Below are 17,705 nucleotides of genomic sequence, written 5' to 3' on the forward strand. Positions count from 1 at the left end.
TAAGCTCGAGGCCCTACGTGCGGCTTGAACTCGGGACCCTGAGATCAGGAGTCACATGCTCTACCTGCTAAACCAGCCAGGCACCCCTTTGATCTTTTCTACTGAGATATAATTTACATGTGACAAAATGCAAAGACCTTAGGTACCAAGTCTGGAGAGTTTTGACAAAATGTACCCAGCCGTCACCCTCAAGTACCCACACATCACCCCAAATACAAATACAAATACAAATGCAGGACATTTCCTTTCCCCCAGAAATGTGCTGGGCTTCTTCTCATTCATTCTCCTACCACCTCACATGCAGGTGACCGATGCTCTCATTTCTGTCACCTCGGGTGGTACAGGTTTGTTTCCTGGTTCTAGAATTTATGAATGCAGTTCTCTCTCACATCTGGCTTCCTTCGCTCATGGAGTGTAATGGTATTCACCCAGTAGCTTTCTAGTCCTTTCTATTGTTGTCCACTCTTCCATTGTCTGGACACACACATTCTGTTCATCCCTTCATCAACTGATGGACATTTGGGTTGTTTTCCATTTTTGGCGATTATGAGTAAGCCTGCTGGGAGCTGCTGGGAGCTTTCGTGTGCATGCCTTTTCGTAGACTTATGTCTTGGGGAAATACCTAGAAGTGGAATTGTTGGGTCACACACTAAGTGTATTTTTAGTTTTATAAGAAGTTGCCAAATGGTTTTTCCAAGGGGTTGCATCATTACTGCACTCCCGCCATGAGAGTGTGAGCGTTCCAGTTGCTCCACATCCTCACCAACATTCTGTATTGATGGTGCTTTTCGTTTGGCCACTCTGGTCGGTGGGTGGCAATGGTATCTCGCTGTTGTCATTTGCATTTCCCTGATGACTAATAACATTGAGCACCTTGTTATGTACGTATTCCAGATACCTTCTTCTGTGAAGTGTCAGAGACGTTTTGCACTTGGGGAGGGTGTTTGCTTGTCTTATTCCTGAGTTGTAGGAGTTCTTAGTCTGTTACGGGTACCAGTCCTTTGTCAGAGACATGTGCTGCCATCTACATCTGCATTATCCTCTTCATCCTCCCAGCAGCCCCGTAAAGTGAATGCTACTACCTCCACTCTGTTTTAGAGAGGCAGAAACCAAAACACAGAGAGGTTAAATGAGATGCCCAAGGTCACACAGCTGCTCAGGTAGCAGAGTGGAGTTGAAGACCCACACTTGCCTATGACTCAGAGCACTGACATCCAGAAAATTCCAGAAAACATCTCTCCATACACAAATCCTTGTGTCTCCCCAGTAGCTGGAAATGTGCGGTCCTCAAGCCAGTGCCCAGAGGGGTTTTTTTCAGTTCACACTTGCTCCCTCTGCTTTGCACAATACCAGACCATCCTGGGAAGTAGCCGGCTCCCAGAACCCAGTTGGGGCACTGTCTCCTCTGGAGGCTGCCACGGGGCTTCAAGCTGCTCTGATGAAAGACAAACTGTGGGTAATTTTACGGGCCTCTGAGGATGCTGGCAGGGTTACCTCGTGCCAGGAATAACAATGAGGGGCCCAGGCAGGCTTGCTGCCAGCCCTGCTCTGGGAGGTGTCCCTAGAGGAGGTGAGCCGGGCAGTGGGGAGGGAAGAGGGAGGGCACAACTGCCATATGCGTCCATGGATAACTCGAAGAAGGGCTTCTGGGTAACCCCAGGGATTCTGAGAAGGGGAAGGGGCTCCTGTGGCAGTCAGAGCAATTTGCTGGGAGGCTTTGTAAGAGTGGGAACCACAGCAACTACAATCACCAACGTGCTAGTCAGAGTCGAGAGCTCTTATTGATCACTCCCCATGGGCCCTGTGTGTGTCTGCACTTTGCACCCCTATTGGGTGCCAGGTGGATCTGCTTTGCAGTTACAAGCTTAGTGCTCATAATAACCCCATGAAATAGGTATGATTAAAATGTCCACAGGAGGGGCACCTGGGTGGCTCAGTGCGTTAAGCCTCTGCCTCTGGCTCAGGTTATGATCTCAGGGTTCTGGGATAGAGCCCCGCATCAGACTCTGCTCAGCAGGGTGCCTGCTCCCCCCACCCCTCTGCCTGCCTCTCTGCCTACTGGTGATCTCTCTGTCAATTAAATAATAAATAAAGTCTTAAAAAAAAAAAAAGGAAATCCCTCCTAAAAACAAAAAACAAAAAAACAAAAAAATGTCCACAGGAGGTAACTGAGGTTCAGAGGGGTTAAGTAATTTGCCTAACGTCACATCGTTTGTAAGTGGTTGAGGTGTAGCTAATTCTAAAGCTCAGGCACTTAAATGCTATGCTCTGATGCTTTTCCATTCAACAAAACTGTCAAATTTCTACTTTTTGTCAAGCACGACAGTAGGTGTCTTGGTCAGGGGGTGTATAATGTTGAACAAGACCCATCCCTGTCCTTGGGCCGTATTGTGGGCTGAATGGTGGTTTCTAAAAAGGTATGTTCATATCCCAGAATCTATGAATGTGAGCTCATTTGGAAAAGGGGTTCTCACAGATGGAATGAAAGGAAAGATCTTGAGATGAGATCATCCTGGAGATCATCCTGGATCACCGGGGTGGCCCTAAATCCAATGACAAGTGTCCTTACAGGAAACAAAAGAAAAGACAAAGAAGTGGAGGAGGCCACGGGAAGATGGAGGAGGACACTGGGGTGAAAGGGCCACAAGCCAAGGAATGTGTGGAGCCACCAGAGGCTCCACAGAGCAAGGAGCAAAGACTTATGTCTTTGAGCCTTGAATGGAGCAGGGCCTTAGCATACTCTGTTCATTAGATGGGCGTCACTAGGTCCAGCCCACACACGCTGAAGAGGGTTACACAGGGCTTGAACACAGGGAGGCAGGATCACTGAAGACCATCTGGGAGGGGGTACCACTTCCCCCACTCCAGTGCCGAAGGCAGGAATTATATCTTCTATTTCTCTGACTCTCCCAGGCATCAGACTCCAGGCGCGTTGACTGTGTGGGGGCCACTGAGCTGGATTCCTTATACGCTTCCTATCACATAGTACCATTTCCCCCGACATGAACCCAGCAAGGGGAGGTGTTCTTTCTTCCATTTGACAGAAGCAGTGACTAAGGCTTGAAAGAGGAAGGCCATGCAGTAGCATATTAGAGTGAGCTAATGGCCTGCAAACTTTAGCCACATCTTGATCACCTGAAGATGGTTTCTGAGCCCATGTGCAGAGTTTCTAATTCGTCAGTCTTGGGTGGGGCTGGAGAATCTGCATCTCAGACAGGTTCTCAGGTGAAGCTGACTTCATGCTTAGAACCACAGGAGAATCCATGTTGTAGCCATGGCAGACCCTTGAACTGTTAGTGGATTAATGAAAGAAACCTATTTCTTGCTCAAGTCACAGCCCTACCAGAGTGAGCTGGCTCTCCCACCCATGCACCATTTGGACCATGTGTTTCCCCCAAGTCACTTTGGAAGGGAGATGTTTTAAATGGCTAGGTCTAGAGGTGGCTTTCCTGCCCTTTCCTCACACTCCATTAGCCAAAACTCAGTCCCATGGTCCAAAACAACTGCAGAGGCAGCTGGGAAATGTAGTCTTCCCCAGGAGGGATCGATGGTGTGCCTAGCATGCAGGTGGTTGGGCCCAGGATGGGACCTGATCTCAGGTGCTTTCCCGTTCATCTCTTGCCTTCTCTCTGGTTCAGATGCTTTCAGTGGGCTTTCTCATTTGAGCCAGTGTCATGGAACTGATTTTTTTTTTCCCCATAAAAATTGAGAAAAGAAAAGAGGAAAGAGACATTTCTTGGGTCCATCAGCCTATCCTGTGGCCATCAGCCTTCAGCCTTGTAGAAGTCCAGGTGCTCAGTGGAGCAGCTGTCAAGCACTTTGAAAGCTCCCAGTGTGTTTTCAGGGGTTTCTTGCATGAGTTTCACTTCTACCACCTGAAGCAATCAATGAAGAACTGCCATCTCTAGCATTCATGGAACTCTCTGGCCACTGCTTCTTCAATGTCTAAACCCTGGATTCAGGGCCACAGACAAACTCTGTCCAAGTGGAAAACATGACACTCCTGCCACTCCTTCTTCAGCGCTCTGGAATGCTCCAAACGCAGATACCTCAAACATCTGGAGTTCCAGCTTTCCTGCCTTTGTATATACTGGGACATCTGCCTGAGCTCCCTGTCGTCCCTCCAGATTCAGCTCGAGTAAAGCTCCATGAACCCTTCATCCATCAGTCAAATGAGTGTACGATTTGCCCTCATTCTGGAGCAGAGGCGTAGGTATGCCTTCTCACTTATGCCTGTACTGCAGCACCGGTCATGCCCTGTGTAGACTCTGAAGGCCTCTGCCATGTCCATTTCTCCTTGCAGGATGTGAGATGTTTGAAAGAAAAGACCATATGGCTTCTTTACTGGCTTCTTCATTACTGAAAGACTGAGTCTAAACATCTTCCTGTAATGTGCAAAGCCTTCCCCAAGATCCAGAGGTGAAGACTGAAGACTCTGGCATTGGTTTGAGTCCCAGTTCCATCATCTGTGGAGTGTGAGGCTGTGGGCAATTTGTTAGCTTCACTGTACCTCAATTTTCCCATCTGTGCAGTGGGGCTAATAGTATTATGGCTATTCAATGAAATGATGCACCTGAGGCCCTTTGAACAGTGCCAAGTGCAAGGAAAACCCTCAAAAGCCTCTAGGCATCTTTCTCTTATCATCATTATTCTTGTTCCTGCTTCGCAACCTTCAGGTACACCCACCACGCTTTCTTGCTGACAATTTTGATGGTCTTGCAAGCCCCCTTGCTTTTTCACTGGATGTTCCTTCTGCTGGGCAGCCCCTATCTTTCACAGAGTCATTCATTCATTCATACCTACTTATTCATTCATTCATACCTACTCATTCATTCATTCATTCATTCAACAAAGTTTTTGTTGAGCTCACAACTACTCATGCTGTAGACAGCCCTTCCTTGCCATTCCCATTGAATTTACCACTCCTGCTTTGAAGTTGTTTATTTTTCTGTATTTCTGTGAATAACTTAAGAGCAGAAAAATGCCCCTTTCCCCACTGGATTTATTGATCTGAACCCATTTCCTAATGTCATGGTTACCATATAGTAGGAGCTTAATAATATTATTGAATATGAATACTTGAATGCTGCTCAAGTTGGACTCTGTCCCCTATGTCTAGGATATTGTAGATGCTCACCTAGGCCTTTATTTCTCTTGCATGAAACCAAATCTGCATTCGTATCACCTAGAGGTTGGGGTTGGGGAAGAGCTACTTTAAATCAGCATATCCGGATTTTTGTCAACTTCTGAACCAGAAAGCTTTCCCTGGTCCTGCTTGACCAAACTAAAAGTGACCAGCGAAGTTGTCTTCTGAAAAATGCAACAAGATTCCATTTGCACCTGTGTCCTTTGGACCAGTCCTAGAGTCATCAAAGACTTCTCAACGGCCATGCTTGCTGCTCTGCTTCAGAGTGAATGTCCCAAGGTCTCCTGGAACTCCAGTGCCTAGATCAGTGCCTGGAAATCACTGAGGTGGGGAGAGAGAAAAAAAGAGGAGGGAAGAAGGGGAGAGAAGGAGAAAGGAAGAGGCCTTTCCCCACCGGCCAACATCTTAGAGAAGAATGGGAGTCAAAATGATTGCCCCACTAAGCCAAGGCTGTGGATGGCAACCTTTGGCCAAAACCATCCCTCTTCTTTCATGAATTTGATTTCTTTGGCAGCTGACATCTTATCTTGCTTTGCAAGGTGACTCTGGAACTTCATCTGTCTCCTTTCTATCTCATCTTCTGCTTCCTTGGCCTCTTGGGGGTGGTAGGGTGGGAAGTTTGCTCTCTCCAGGGCAGGCCAGGATAGCACTTTGTGTGCTGGTGGTGGCCCTGGGGCACAAGATGGGGCAGACATTGGGGTTTGGAAAGGCTGAAACTGGCATTCATTCCATGAGACCTCCTTAGAGGGACACATGGGCTGTTGTTGGTTATGTCATGCAGGAACTGCAAATCACTTTATTTTTATTCTTTTCTAATACTATGTATAGAAGGCTGTTCTGACATTATCCTAACTTTTACTTCTCATCAATGTTCATATTTAAAACCACACATATAGCCTGGGTATCCACTTTTCTTTACCCCTGTGGAGCAAAAAGTAATCTTGGGATTTCAGTATGTTGCAGCGTCTTTGCATGATATTTTCACACCCGTTGACTCTCTCTTTCTCTCTCTCTCTCTTTTTTTTAAAGATTTATTTATTTATTTGGCAGACAGAGATCATAAGTAGGCAGAGAGGCAGGCAGAGAAGGCGGGAAGCAGGCTCCCTGCCGAGCAGAGAGCTGGATGTGGGGCTCGATCCCAGGACCCTGAGATCGTGAACAGAGCCGAAGGCAGAGGCTTTAACCCATTGGGCCACCCAGGCGCCCCAAGTCTTTATTCTTCATAATAACCCAACAAGGTAGATGTTAGCAGCTCCACATTATGGGTGAGGGAATTGTGGCTCAGAGATTTTAATTTCACATAGCTAGTAAGTGTCTTCTCATTACCTATATAATCTGTCTGCCCTTTAATGGCCCTGCCTGAATCACTTGCAGGTTCTTTTTCAGGATACATTGGTGATCGGCTTCTTCTGCATCAGACATTACATGCCTAGACAGCTGTACGTGTATTTCTTGGTCTCCCATAACATGGACTCGAACGCTAATTTGTTTGTAGTTATTAGTTCCCAAAAGGAAAAAAAAAGAAAAAAAAATCGTCCACTCATGTTCCTCTTTTTTTATCTTCCCAGACCCTGAGGGGCTGATTTCTCTGTGGCTCCCTTGGAGCAGATGTGACCAAGAAATCAATATAGCCATTAGATTCATCCGTTGCGACAGTAATGTCATTGCGTCTCCCGCCCCATCCTGTTGACAGAGATGTCAGAGCCAGGAAGAGGGGAGACACTTAAGAGAAGGAACAGAGCCTCTGAAGTGGAGGGGAGAATTAAAACGCCACGGAGCCTCACTTACCTCTGGTCTTCTCGGTCTTCCTTCAGAGAACACAGTGGCTTGGCAGATGGTGTTGTGGGGGGAGCTGTAAAGCTCTGGTATTGGGGTCCCTCAGGAGGAGGAAATCAGCGGTGATGGACTAGTAGCCCGAGCTGGAACCTCTTTTCTTTAGTTCCAGATTCTCAGCTCCTCCAGACATAGGAGGGGGTGGGGACACCCCGTGGGATTTCCTCCTTCTCCTGGGTCTGGCCTTTGAAAATGATTATTCTCATTATGAGGATTACTTCCTGACACGAGGAGGGAGGGCATCCTTTATAAGTGCAGCACTTGGTTCTTGGAAAGCACTCAAGTTTGCATGGTGGCGGTTGGTCCAGTCCACAGAGCACATTCACTTTTTAGGCAGCCGGGCATGGGATGCCTGCTAGGGATCAGGCTCTGCTCCGGGTGCAGCGGAAGGGATGAGGGGGGACTTCTGTAGGAGACAAACTATACAAGACCCCCATCTCCTTCAGGGAGCTCATTCTCGGGGAGACTAAGAATTGAGCTAAATGATTAGCTTCGCTGATTTTTCTCTCTTGCAGGGGTGGCCAACTGCCCCCTCCCCAATCTCTTCTCCCCTTCCTTTGTAGGGCAGAGGCTCTTACCAAAGGGCACATTTGCCAAACCCCTCCCTCCCCACAGAAGATACTGGGCAATGCCTGGAGATGTTTTTGGCTGTCACAACCTCTGTGTATATGCGTCTGTGACTAGCGTCTAGTACACAGAAACCAGGGACACTACCCCATGTCCCACCACGTGCAGGACAGCCCCCACAGCAAAGACTTCTCCAGCGTGGAGGCTGAGCAGCTCTGGTGGAGAGAGAAGACCGCATCTTCCAGCATCCTGCGGAGCTAGGTGTGGCCACGTGCCTGGTTCACCTGCTGAGTGTGAACAGCAGTGCTGTGTTCACACCCAGGTGTGTGTGTGTTGGGGGGGTTCTTATTAAGTAGATGAGCCTCTTTCCCTTTCTTCAAGCTGGGTGAGGGAAAGGGAAGTGATGTTTTCTGGTGACGTATTTATTCCTCATAAACACTTACTTCCATAGTACGATTCAGAGATTTAATAGAGGAGCACGGCTCTAATTTCCCTCACAATCTGCTGCTGAAGAGACATTCAGGGTGAGGATAAGGGGCTGGGAGTGTGTGGGCGGGGAGTGTTTGGGTCACAGGAGAACTGGAGGACTCCGTGATGAACCATGGAAGGAGCCTATTGGTCAAGATCTGACCCCAGGCTGGAAGGTGACAGTGGATCCACTTAGGGCCCTAAACCACCATGTAAGGAGAACCATCTGCTAACCAGTGACACTCACCTTGGACTTTCATGGGAATAAGTGCATTTGGGGACCTCTTGGTTTTAGCAACTTAACCTACTGTAACTACAATAGTCACTAAGTCTTATCAATAATTCTTGAACGATAAGAATAGCTAACATTTATTGAGCACACACTATGTGCCAGGCATTAAGCTCTTTAAAAAAAAAAGAGCTCATTTTATCCTCATACCAACACTATGAAATAGGTACTATAATTATTCTTGTTTTACAGATAACAAGAAACAAATGTTTAAGGAGTTGGCAGGCCAGGTAAGTACTGTATGGAAGTTTTAGGCCAGATTTTAGCCTCCACCACCTCCAACAAGTTCCATTCCCTCTCATTAAAATCTCATCACTTGTGACATTTGGAGGGTCACAGTAACTGTTCCCTCTTTGGCCCCTCTGCCTCCCGTTTAGGTACTACAGATAAAATGACTTTTTAAAGACCAGATTGGGCGGGGTGCCTGGGTGGCTCAGTGGGTTAAGCCTCTGCCTTCTGCTCAGGTCATGATCCCAGAGTGCTGGGATTGAACCCCGCAACGGACTCTTTGCTCAGGAGGGAGCCTGCTTCCCCCCCTCTCTCTGCCTGCCTCTCTGCCTACTTGTGATCTCTGTCAAGTAAATAAATAAAATCTTAAAAAATAAAACAAAATTAAAAAAAAAACACAAATGGGGGGGCATTTGCGGTGGCTCAGTCAGTCAAGCTTCTGACTCTTGATTTCAGCTCAGGGTATCTAGCCCCACGATGGCCTCCGTGCTCAGCAAGGAATCTGCTTGAGATTCTCTCTCTTTCTCTCCCTCTGCCCTTCCCCCTGCATGCACACACACACTCTCTCTGTCTCTCCCAAATAAATAAATCAATCAATCTTAAAAAGAAGAAAACCCAAATCTGAACCTGCCTCTTTCGGGCTTTCTTCAGTGACTCCCCACCGTTTCAGGATAAAGTTCATATTCCTGGTGGGGGCAGGTGGATCCCTCAGCGGCCTATCCCAGCTTGCTTTGCTACCTTCGCAGTCTCTTGCTCCTTCTTCCTTTAGCCATGCACCCCCGCCCGCAGTCGCATTGCAAGAGGAGGGGAATATTCTTTTCCCCAAATTATTCTTGCTCTGCAGAGGGAATCACAGTTAAAGCAACAAGCTTCCCCTGTGTATTTTCAAGAGTTCAAACAAGGATTGTTTGACCATCTCCTGGGAACACCAGTGAAAGGATTCTTATATTGGGTGGGAGGTCCGTTCCAACCAGACTGTGCTGCAGTTTTTCAAAACACAGCTAATTGCCTAACGTAAGGTGAACCCGGTTTTTCATCTTCGTTCAGCTCTCAAGTTCTATTTGTTCTATTAAAAACCATATTGGCTTTGGAGAGTAATTTGGCAGTATTACACTCCAGCAACTTTATTCCTAATTATACTCCCCAGAGAATGCTCATGTGCAAAGGCAAAATGTAGCATTTGTAATAGCAAAAAACTGCTAAGCCGAATGTCCATCCACAGAGAATGGAGAATGGACAAAGTGAACTCATACAAGGAGAATAAATGAAGTATAAATAGAGTTAGAGCTGCATGGATTCAATGGAAGAGAATCTTAGAAACACCGTTAAGCATAAAAGCCATTTGAAGGAGAGATATCTAGCAGGATGTCACAAGGAACATTATATGTTGTGCCAGTCGGGGTCTTGAGGAGACAAGAGGCAGACTTGGAATACTGGAGAGAAGGGAAGGATGGGACCCCTTATAGGGCTGGAGGTGTGCTTGACTGGTTTGTGTCCACAGATTCCTGCATTGCTCCTTCCATCAGAGGTGGACTCTGTGTTTCCATCTTTATTAATCTGGGCTGGTTTTGTGACTTGCCTTGGTGAGATACTCTGCCAAAAGTGACTTAGGGTAGGTTCTGGGGGCCTTGCAATTTCTCACTTCACACTTCTGAAATGCTGCTGAGATTATGCACCGAGACTGCCGCCAGCCTCCTGGAGAGAAAGACCCAACCACCAGGCAGCACCCCCATCGGATTCGTGCGTGAGGCCACCTAGGACTAGCCAGCCCCAGGTGACCATGAGTGGGCTACAAATGTATGAGAAGTCCGGCCAGAACCACTCTGAGCAGAACGTCCAAGCCGAGCCCAGCTCAGATTGCCAACCCACAGACTTATGAACAAAAAACTGGTTAATATTTTCAGCTATTAACTTTTGGGGTGTTTTGCTGGGTGTATATAATCAGTGTGGAGGAGTTAAGGAACCCAGCACCTCTGAGGCCTCCAGGAAAGAGCGAGGTAAGGGGTGTGGGGGGGGGCGGTTCCTGAAGCAGGGCACTAATGCTGTGGGAACCCAGCAGGGGCTGTGACCTCACAGGGGGGCTCCCAGCAGAGCCCCAGAGCCCAGAGCGGCAGGTGGGGGGAGAGGGAAGAAATAGCCAGGCCCTCCTCCTGGGCTGAGCCAATCAGAAGCCAGAAGACAAGGAGCTTTGGGACATGCCACCTATGGAGGCCAGCCTCCTCGGGCGCAGACAATGAATCGGGGAGGGCCGGGGACAAATGGAGAAGAGCAGGGACGTATGTGGTTCCTGACTAGCGGGCTGTGAGAGCGTGGAAGGGAATGAGAGACTGTACATCAGGACTGGAGTCACCTCTGGGGAAGGAGGGATTCCTACCTTGAGTAGGGTAGAGGGTGTTTTTGCACAGATGCCCCATCTGAGAAGGAAGAAGGAGTTTCATGCAAGCTCACTAGGTCCCTCACGAGGCCCCTCACGAGGCCCCTCACTAGGCCACCCCGTTCTTTCACAGAAGCCCTATTTAAGTTAAGTCGACAACCACCCCAGGAGAGCTTGTGCTAAATCACGCTCCTCCCCAGAGAGGGGGGGTCAGAGTCTAAGGTGCTTTCCCAGACCCCATTGTTTGGCTCAGCGCTGCTGAGTTTCACATGTGAGTCTGTCTGTCCACCTCCAGAACGTCTGTCTGGGTGAAAGCCCCTTCCGGCTGTCCCGGCAGGTAAGTAAGGTTTGCCCGCGTCTCCCTGTCGGTTCGTCTTTCCCCTGCGCTCTCCTTCCGGCCGGCCCGCCCTTCCTCCCTCCTTTTCTTTGCAACCGAAGGCGAAGACGGAGGAAGAGATGAAATGATCCCTGGATATGACTGGTCTAGAAGGAATGTATGCGATAAAATAGGGGGTGTGGGGCCTGCCTTTTTAAAAACAGCCCCCGTCGCACCTGGGGGGATAGATAGGAATGTTTTTCAAATTCAGCTGTCAAAGCCAGGGCAATCGTGCCTGCCTCCTGGGTGGAAAGTGATTTACAATTTTCCTCTTTAGTGCCATCTTAAGACAAACAGGCACTTTTGTTTCCATGGAGAACCCACTCTTCCCTCCAAGGTAAATGCCCACGTGCCTGTGTCCTCCCTTTCCTCTCTCCTTCTCCTTCATTTACTGCTCAGGCTCTTCTGCCCTGCGCTCCTGGCACCCCAGCTGTCTGCCAGCAGCGGGGCAAAAAGCCAGCGCGAGTCTCAGTCCAGGGAAGGCGGAGGCTTGTCCCTCCGTCATGTCCCCTGGAGAGGTCCTTAGAAGCCTCTGGGCTGAGAAGTTGTACCCTACATCTTTGGACGGTTGTCTTCCTAAGAGCTTATTTTGCAAAGAGCTCAGAGCCCTGGGGCAAGCCTGGCCCCGGGGCCGGTGGCTGTGGCGTGAGCTTGGTTCTGGATCTCCAGCCACGGATCTGCGTGGCTTTTGGTGGCTCCCTTCACCTCTCACTTACTTCACTTGGAAAGTGAGACTAACCCTCCCTTCCCGGAGCTATTGTGAGCAAATCCTGGGGAAGGTGGTATCTCGGCTCCTTCCCGTGGGCCCTCCAGGTCGTCAGCGGGTGCCTCTGACTTGGATCCTGAAGTTTATTTATTAAGGGCCAGCAGGGAGCATGGGAGGCTTCCCTGGGGTGGACCCCTAGGAGGCCAGACTAGAGCGGAGGCTCCTGCTCTGGTGCGGGCAGGCCGGGCCCCTGGGGCTGCTTTTACGCTTTCTGTCTGTGGAGTTCAGGTGCGCCCGAGCCAATCAAGAGCAATCAAGGGTGTGGGGGTTTAGCACCAAAGAGGGAGATGAAGCTAATGTCAGAGTGTCCCTTGCCTGTGAGTAGCCCCAAATGTGTGCCCTTAGCGTGTTTGTGTCGTGTGAAGGCAGGTCCACGTACACTCACAGGAATGCCTATGTGTGTGTGCGGCTGTGCGTGTGCACGTGTGGGTGTGCACATGTCCAGCGTGAAGGGAGTTCTGTGTACACACACGAGAATGCCTGTGTGTGTGTACGTGTGGCAGTGCATGTGTAATTGTGCCCCTGAGTGTGTGTGTGTGTGTGTGTGTGTGCGCGCGCGCGCACGCCCAACCTCCCCCAGGGTGGGGGCAGGAGGCTTATTTATTTTGCATCAGGCTGGAGGCTGCAGGAACGGAATACGAATCCTCAGTGTATGGTCAGAACATTCTGCTGTGCGGTTCTGAGTGCGTGAGTCTGGCCCGGGAGATGTGGCGCCCCGAGGAAGAGCCCCACTATCCCCGTTCTGCCCCCTGGGAGGGAGGTCTCTGCCTGAGAGCAGGTCTGTGTCCTCGTGGCTTCGTTCTGCTCTGAGGCGGGACTTGGCGTTAGGGACTGAAGCTCAGGTGTTTATGCCTTTCCAGAATTTGTCTGAATTTAATCAGGGTTTTGTTGCCGGTAACTGCGTGTATGTATGTGCTTGGTTTCAGCTGAGTATGTGGTGATGATGCTTTCTGTATCCTCTCTTCCTCCTCTCTCCCTCCTCCCCGCCCGCCCAGACTGAGCACCTTCTCTGCACCAGGCCGTGTTCCATGCTAAGGACACAAAGACAATTCAGAAATGGTCCCTGTCCAGGGGCGCCTGGGTGGCTCAGCGAGTTAAGCATCTGACTCTTGATTTTGGCTCCAGTCATGATCTCAGAGTTTTGAGATCCAGCCCCACTTCTGGCTTCGTGCTAGGTGTGGAGCCTGCTTTCTTTCTTTTCTTTCTTTCCCTCTCTTAGAAGAAAAAGAAAAAGAAAAAGAAAGAAAGAAAGAAAGAAAGAAAGAAAGAAAGAAAGAAAGAGTCCCTGTCCATGAGAAACAACTCATGTATTTAGGGAGGAAGATAAGCCAAGAGGTTGTAGTAAGAGAACACAGGCATGGATGGGGCCACAGACATTCTGGGAGCACAGAAGGGAGCCTCTAGTCTCTCAGGGGCTCCACGAAAGGCTATCGGGATACCATGTACTTGACCTAAATCTTGAAAGTGGGGGAACTCACACCAGCTTGGGGAAGGGTGGATGCTGGAAGAAACTTTGTAAGAGTAGCTGCTGTTTTTCAGCAGGTGGTACTGGAGTGAGCAGGACAGTCATCTACTCACTTGTGGTGGACTCGAAGAGATCACACAGTTCTTTGTTAAACACGATGGAGGGGCGCCTGGGTGACACAGCCTGTTAAGTGTCTGCCTTCGGCTCAGGTCATGATCCTGGGGTCCTGGCATCGAGCCCCATGTCAGGCTCCCTGCTCAGGAAGAACTCTGCTTCTCCCTCTCCCTCTGTCCCCCTCCCGACCCTCCGCTCGTGCTCTCTCTCTCATTCTCTCTCTCCCCAATAAATGAATAAAGTCTTTAAGAATAATGGTTGAGGGTGCCTGGGTGGCTCAGTGGGTTAATCCGCTGCCTTCAGCTCAGGTCATGATCTCAGGGTCCTGGGATCGAGTCCCACATCGGGCTCTCTGCTCAGCAGGGGGCCTGCTTCCCTTCCTCTCTCTGTGATCTCTTCCCTTCCTCTCTCCTACTGTGATCTCTCTCTGTCAAATTAAAAAATAAAATATTTAAAAAAAAAAAAAAAAAGAATAATGGTTGAGAAGACACATTACCTGGAATGGCAAGCAATGCAAGGCCGTCGAGGGTGGGGAGATGAGCCCCCTCTATGCCCTTCAGACTCCTGGAGGAGTGAGTTCAGCAAAGGAAAAGAACACTTAGTGCCTACTGTATGTCAGGTGACTTTCAAAGTTACCTCATTGAGTCCTCAGCCATGGCTCTGACCCCATTTTATAGCTGGGGAGACTGAGACTCAGGTTAAGTAGCTTGCCCAGGCAAAGAGCGGGGCTTGGAACCACAGTCTCTCCGGCTCAGTTCCCAAGCCTGTCCTTTGTAGGCATGTCTACGAGAATCGTCTATCGAGAACATAGCTTGATGGCTAACAGACTTCTTGTCAAGGATCATAAACTTGGAAATCGATATTATTGAATTCTATTATTCCAGAAAAAAAGAACTTGGATGCCCGCCCCTTTCAAAAGAAAAATAGCACACCATCGTGAGATGGACTATTAATATACATTGTCATGACATCAGTACCGCAGGATCCTTCTTTTGGAGAGCCAGGATGTTGCTAATTTGCATACTGTTTTGCATTCGTTTGCATCCACTCTCCATATGCAAAATCAAATGAAGCTAATTAGTGCAACCTTGTTACAATGAGAAGCAGGCCCAGCCTCCTGTGCCAAGGCCTACAGAGCCCAGAAGAGGGACCAAAACTACCCAACGCCAGTCACATGCTGGGTCGGACATGCCGGAGAATGGGGAAAAGGATGCATGCCCTGAATGAAAAGTAAGGTAGCTGAGTATCTCCCTTTTTCAAATATTATCACTTTGAAGTAACTATTGCAGAGAAAGACAGGGAGAGATCAAAGAATGTGGCCAGAATTCCGCTTCAGGTAGAGAATTCCATTGGAGAAAGAGCATAGGATTTGGAGCCCAAAGGCATCAGGTGAAGTCAGTCTTGGAGACTGGCTTTGCCACTTAAAAAACGGAGGAACCTTTCATTTGTGACAACATGGTTGGACCCAGACGGTATTACTCTGAATGCAATAAGCTGGACGGAGAAAGGCAAATACCGTACGATTTCACTTAGATGTGGAATCTAAAAAATAAAGCAAATGAATGAACAAACAAAGCAGAAACAGACCCATCAGCGCAGAGAACAATCTGGTGGTTGCCAGAGGGGGGCGGGTGGGGGAATGGGCAAAATGGGTGAAGGGGAGAGGGAGGAACAGGCTTCCAGTTACAGGAGGAGTAAGTCATGAGTATGAAAAGTAAGACGATAGGCAGTGCTCTAATAGTGCTGCGTGGTGGCAGACGGTCACTGCCCTGTGGTGAACGTGGCGTGACTTACGGAGCGGTCGTCACGATGTCCTCCTGAAATCAGTGTAATGCTGAGTGTCAGCTATACTGCAATAAAAACAAACAAAACAACAACGACAAAAGCAAACCATGGGAGCTTGCCCTTCTCGGACTTGTAGGGATTGAACAGGAAAGAGTGGACAAGAATGGACTTTGCAAGCACTCATGCACAGTACAGGTACGAGGGCTCTGAGCCATGCTTCATGATGATGCAGGGTAGTGCCAGGTCCCATCAGGGTCTGAGGCTCACAGCCTTGCAGGTGTGATGGGGAATATGCCAGCGTCTGTGTCCCCGTCTCTGTGTGTTGCTCTCTCTGTAAGCTAGCGTTCCGTGATACTGTGATATGGACCAAACACCACGCTAAGTACATCACACTCATTATTTCATCTAAAAGTTCCCATGACCGCCCTGAGAGGTGTGACTTTTTATGACCCCGTCTTATAGATGGCCCCATGGCAAAAATGTGCTTGCCAGGGGTACCAGCAAATTCTTGCTGAATAATTGGAACCCTCTTTCTCCTGAGCAGTGAGGGCGACATTCCTGGTTTTTCTCCACCATGCCCCAACCGCCCCCACCCAGATCCCTACGTTTCCAACCTCTATGTAGATCATGGTCTTTTGACTCAGCTCCTTCTATGCCTAGGTAGGATCATTTTGATTTGGTCTTGGCTTTTTCTACGGCCATACCACCCTGAACGTGTCCGATCTTGTCTGATCTCGGAAGCTAAGCAGGGTCGGGCCTGGTTAGTACTTGGATGGGAGATTTGGTCTTGGCTTTTGTTCTATGTCACGGGTGGACTCTTTTTTTTTTTTTTTTCAACTGTCCATTTGGATGGGACTTGAGTATTTCAGCCCCGTAATTACATTTCATCACTTAGGATGGTACATTCTGCAAAAAGCAGCTCCCATTTACCAAGGTAGATTGCATTATTGTTCACAAATATTCATTGCGTCTCCTGGGGGTAGAATTATGTTTTCCTACCCCATGGAGACATGGCCAGGCCATGTGGCTTGGCTCTAGCCAATGACACATAGGTGAGAGTGATATGCATCCCTATCAGGCAGAAGATGGCATGTGGTCTGTCATATCGTCCCTCCTCCCCCTTCTGACCTGATGCCAGGCCATGTTCTAAATAGAGTCTGCTCCACAACTGGGTCATGGAGTAGAGGCCAGGTGGAACCAGTGGGGGGTAAGTCTTGTGGATAAGGCATGAATCTTTACTGCTGTAAGCCTTTGAGACTCGGGGATTATTTGTTATGGGAGAATAACAACCTATCCTGATGAAACATTCCCTTTCTTTGAATATTATGAGTTTAACTCTCACAGGATGGCCTTTCTCCTAAATTCAGGAGGCACGTGATTAACACCCCTGACTGCAGTCATAACTGTAGAGAGTTGGGCACTCATCTCCAATTGCTACTACTCAAAATATTTTGTACATCCGTTTTGGAAACTGCTTTCGGGTTTTAAAGGTCCAACTCCTACTGATAACAGCTAATGCTTCACAAGCATTATCTTACTTAATCCTGGCAACAGCCCTGGGAAGTCGGTACTCCTGATTTTCATTGTCCAGACAAGGGAAACAGAAGCTCAGAAATGTTCAGGAATGACTCAAGATCACACAGCTAAGAGGAGGGCCAAGATTGAAATCTGCGTTGGTCTCAGGCACAAACCCTCATGTCATGATGTTCTGCTTCTACTGTATTCCACCAGAGTGGGTATTAATGGCCTGAGTCACATACCTTGCTCATTAGAAGTGACAGGAAACATTTTGACTGCTGATGAAAATCGAAATAATGATTAAGCAATGAAAATGACAGTGGACTGAATACTAGAAGGTAGGGGGTCAGTGTGTAGCTGTTTCTTACTAGTGACCCTACTATGTGACCTTGGGCCACAGTTTCATCTGCAAAATGGAGCACTTGTCTCAGACTACATAGTTCATGGATCTGGCTGATGGGAACCTATAAGACCTTGAAAGTATATACAAACCATTGTCTGTCTGTGTATTTCCCCCGCCGCTGGGTGGAGGGTCTATAATATTTGTTAGGGCCTGGCAGAGGTCTGTGGCCCCAAAGAGAAGCAGGGCTCTAATCCGCTCATTTGTTGAGTATGATTTACCCTTTTCCTGAGAAGTGTGTAGAGACAGGGAGGATTCTGTCTGACTAAATCGTCGTTGAGTTGTGTAAGGTGAGTGTCAGATTTATCAAAGAATCAGTGGAAGGCAAGCTGCATCATTTCACTAGAAATAATCCTTAAAAAATGTTTCTGTCTCA

Source organism: Mustela putorius, unplaced genomic scaffold (assembly GCF_011764305.1).
Source record: "Mustela putorius furo isolate JIRA1106 unplaced genomic scaffold, ASM1176430v1.1 tig00000228_pilon_pilon_pilon, whole genome shotgun sequence".
Lineage (NCBI taxonomy): Eukaryota > Metazoa > Chordata > Mammalia > Carnivora > Mustelidae > Mustela > Mustela putorius.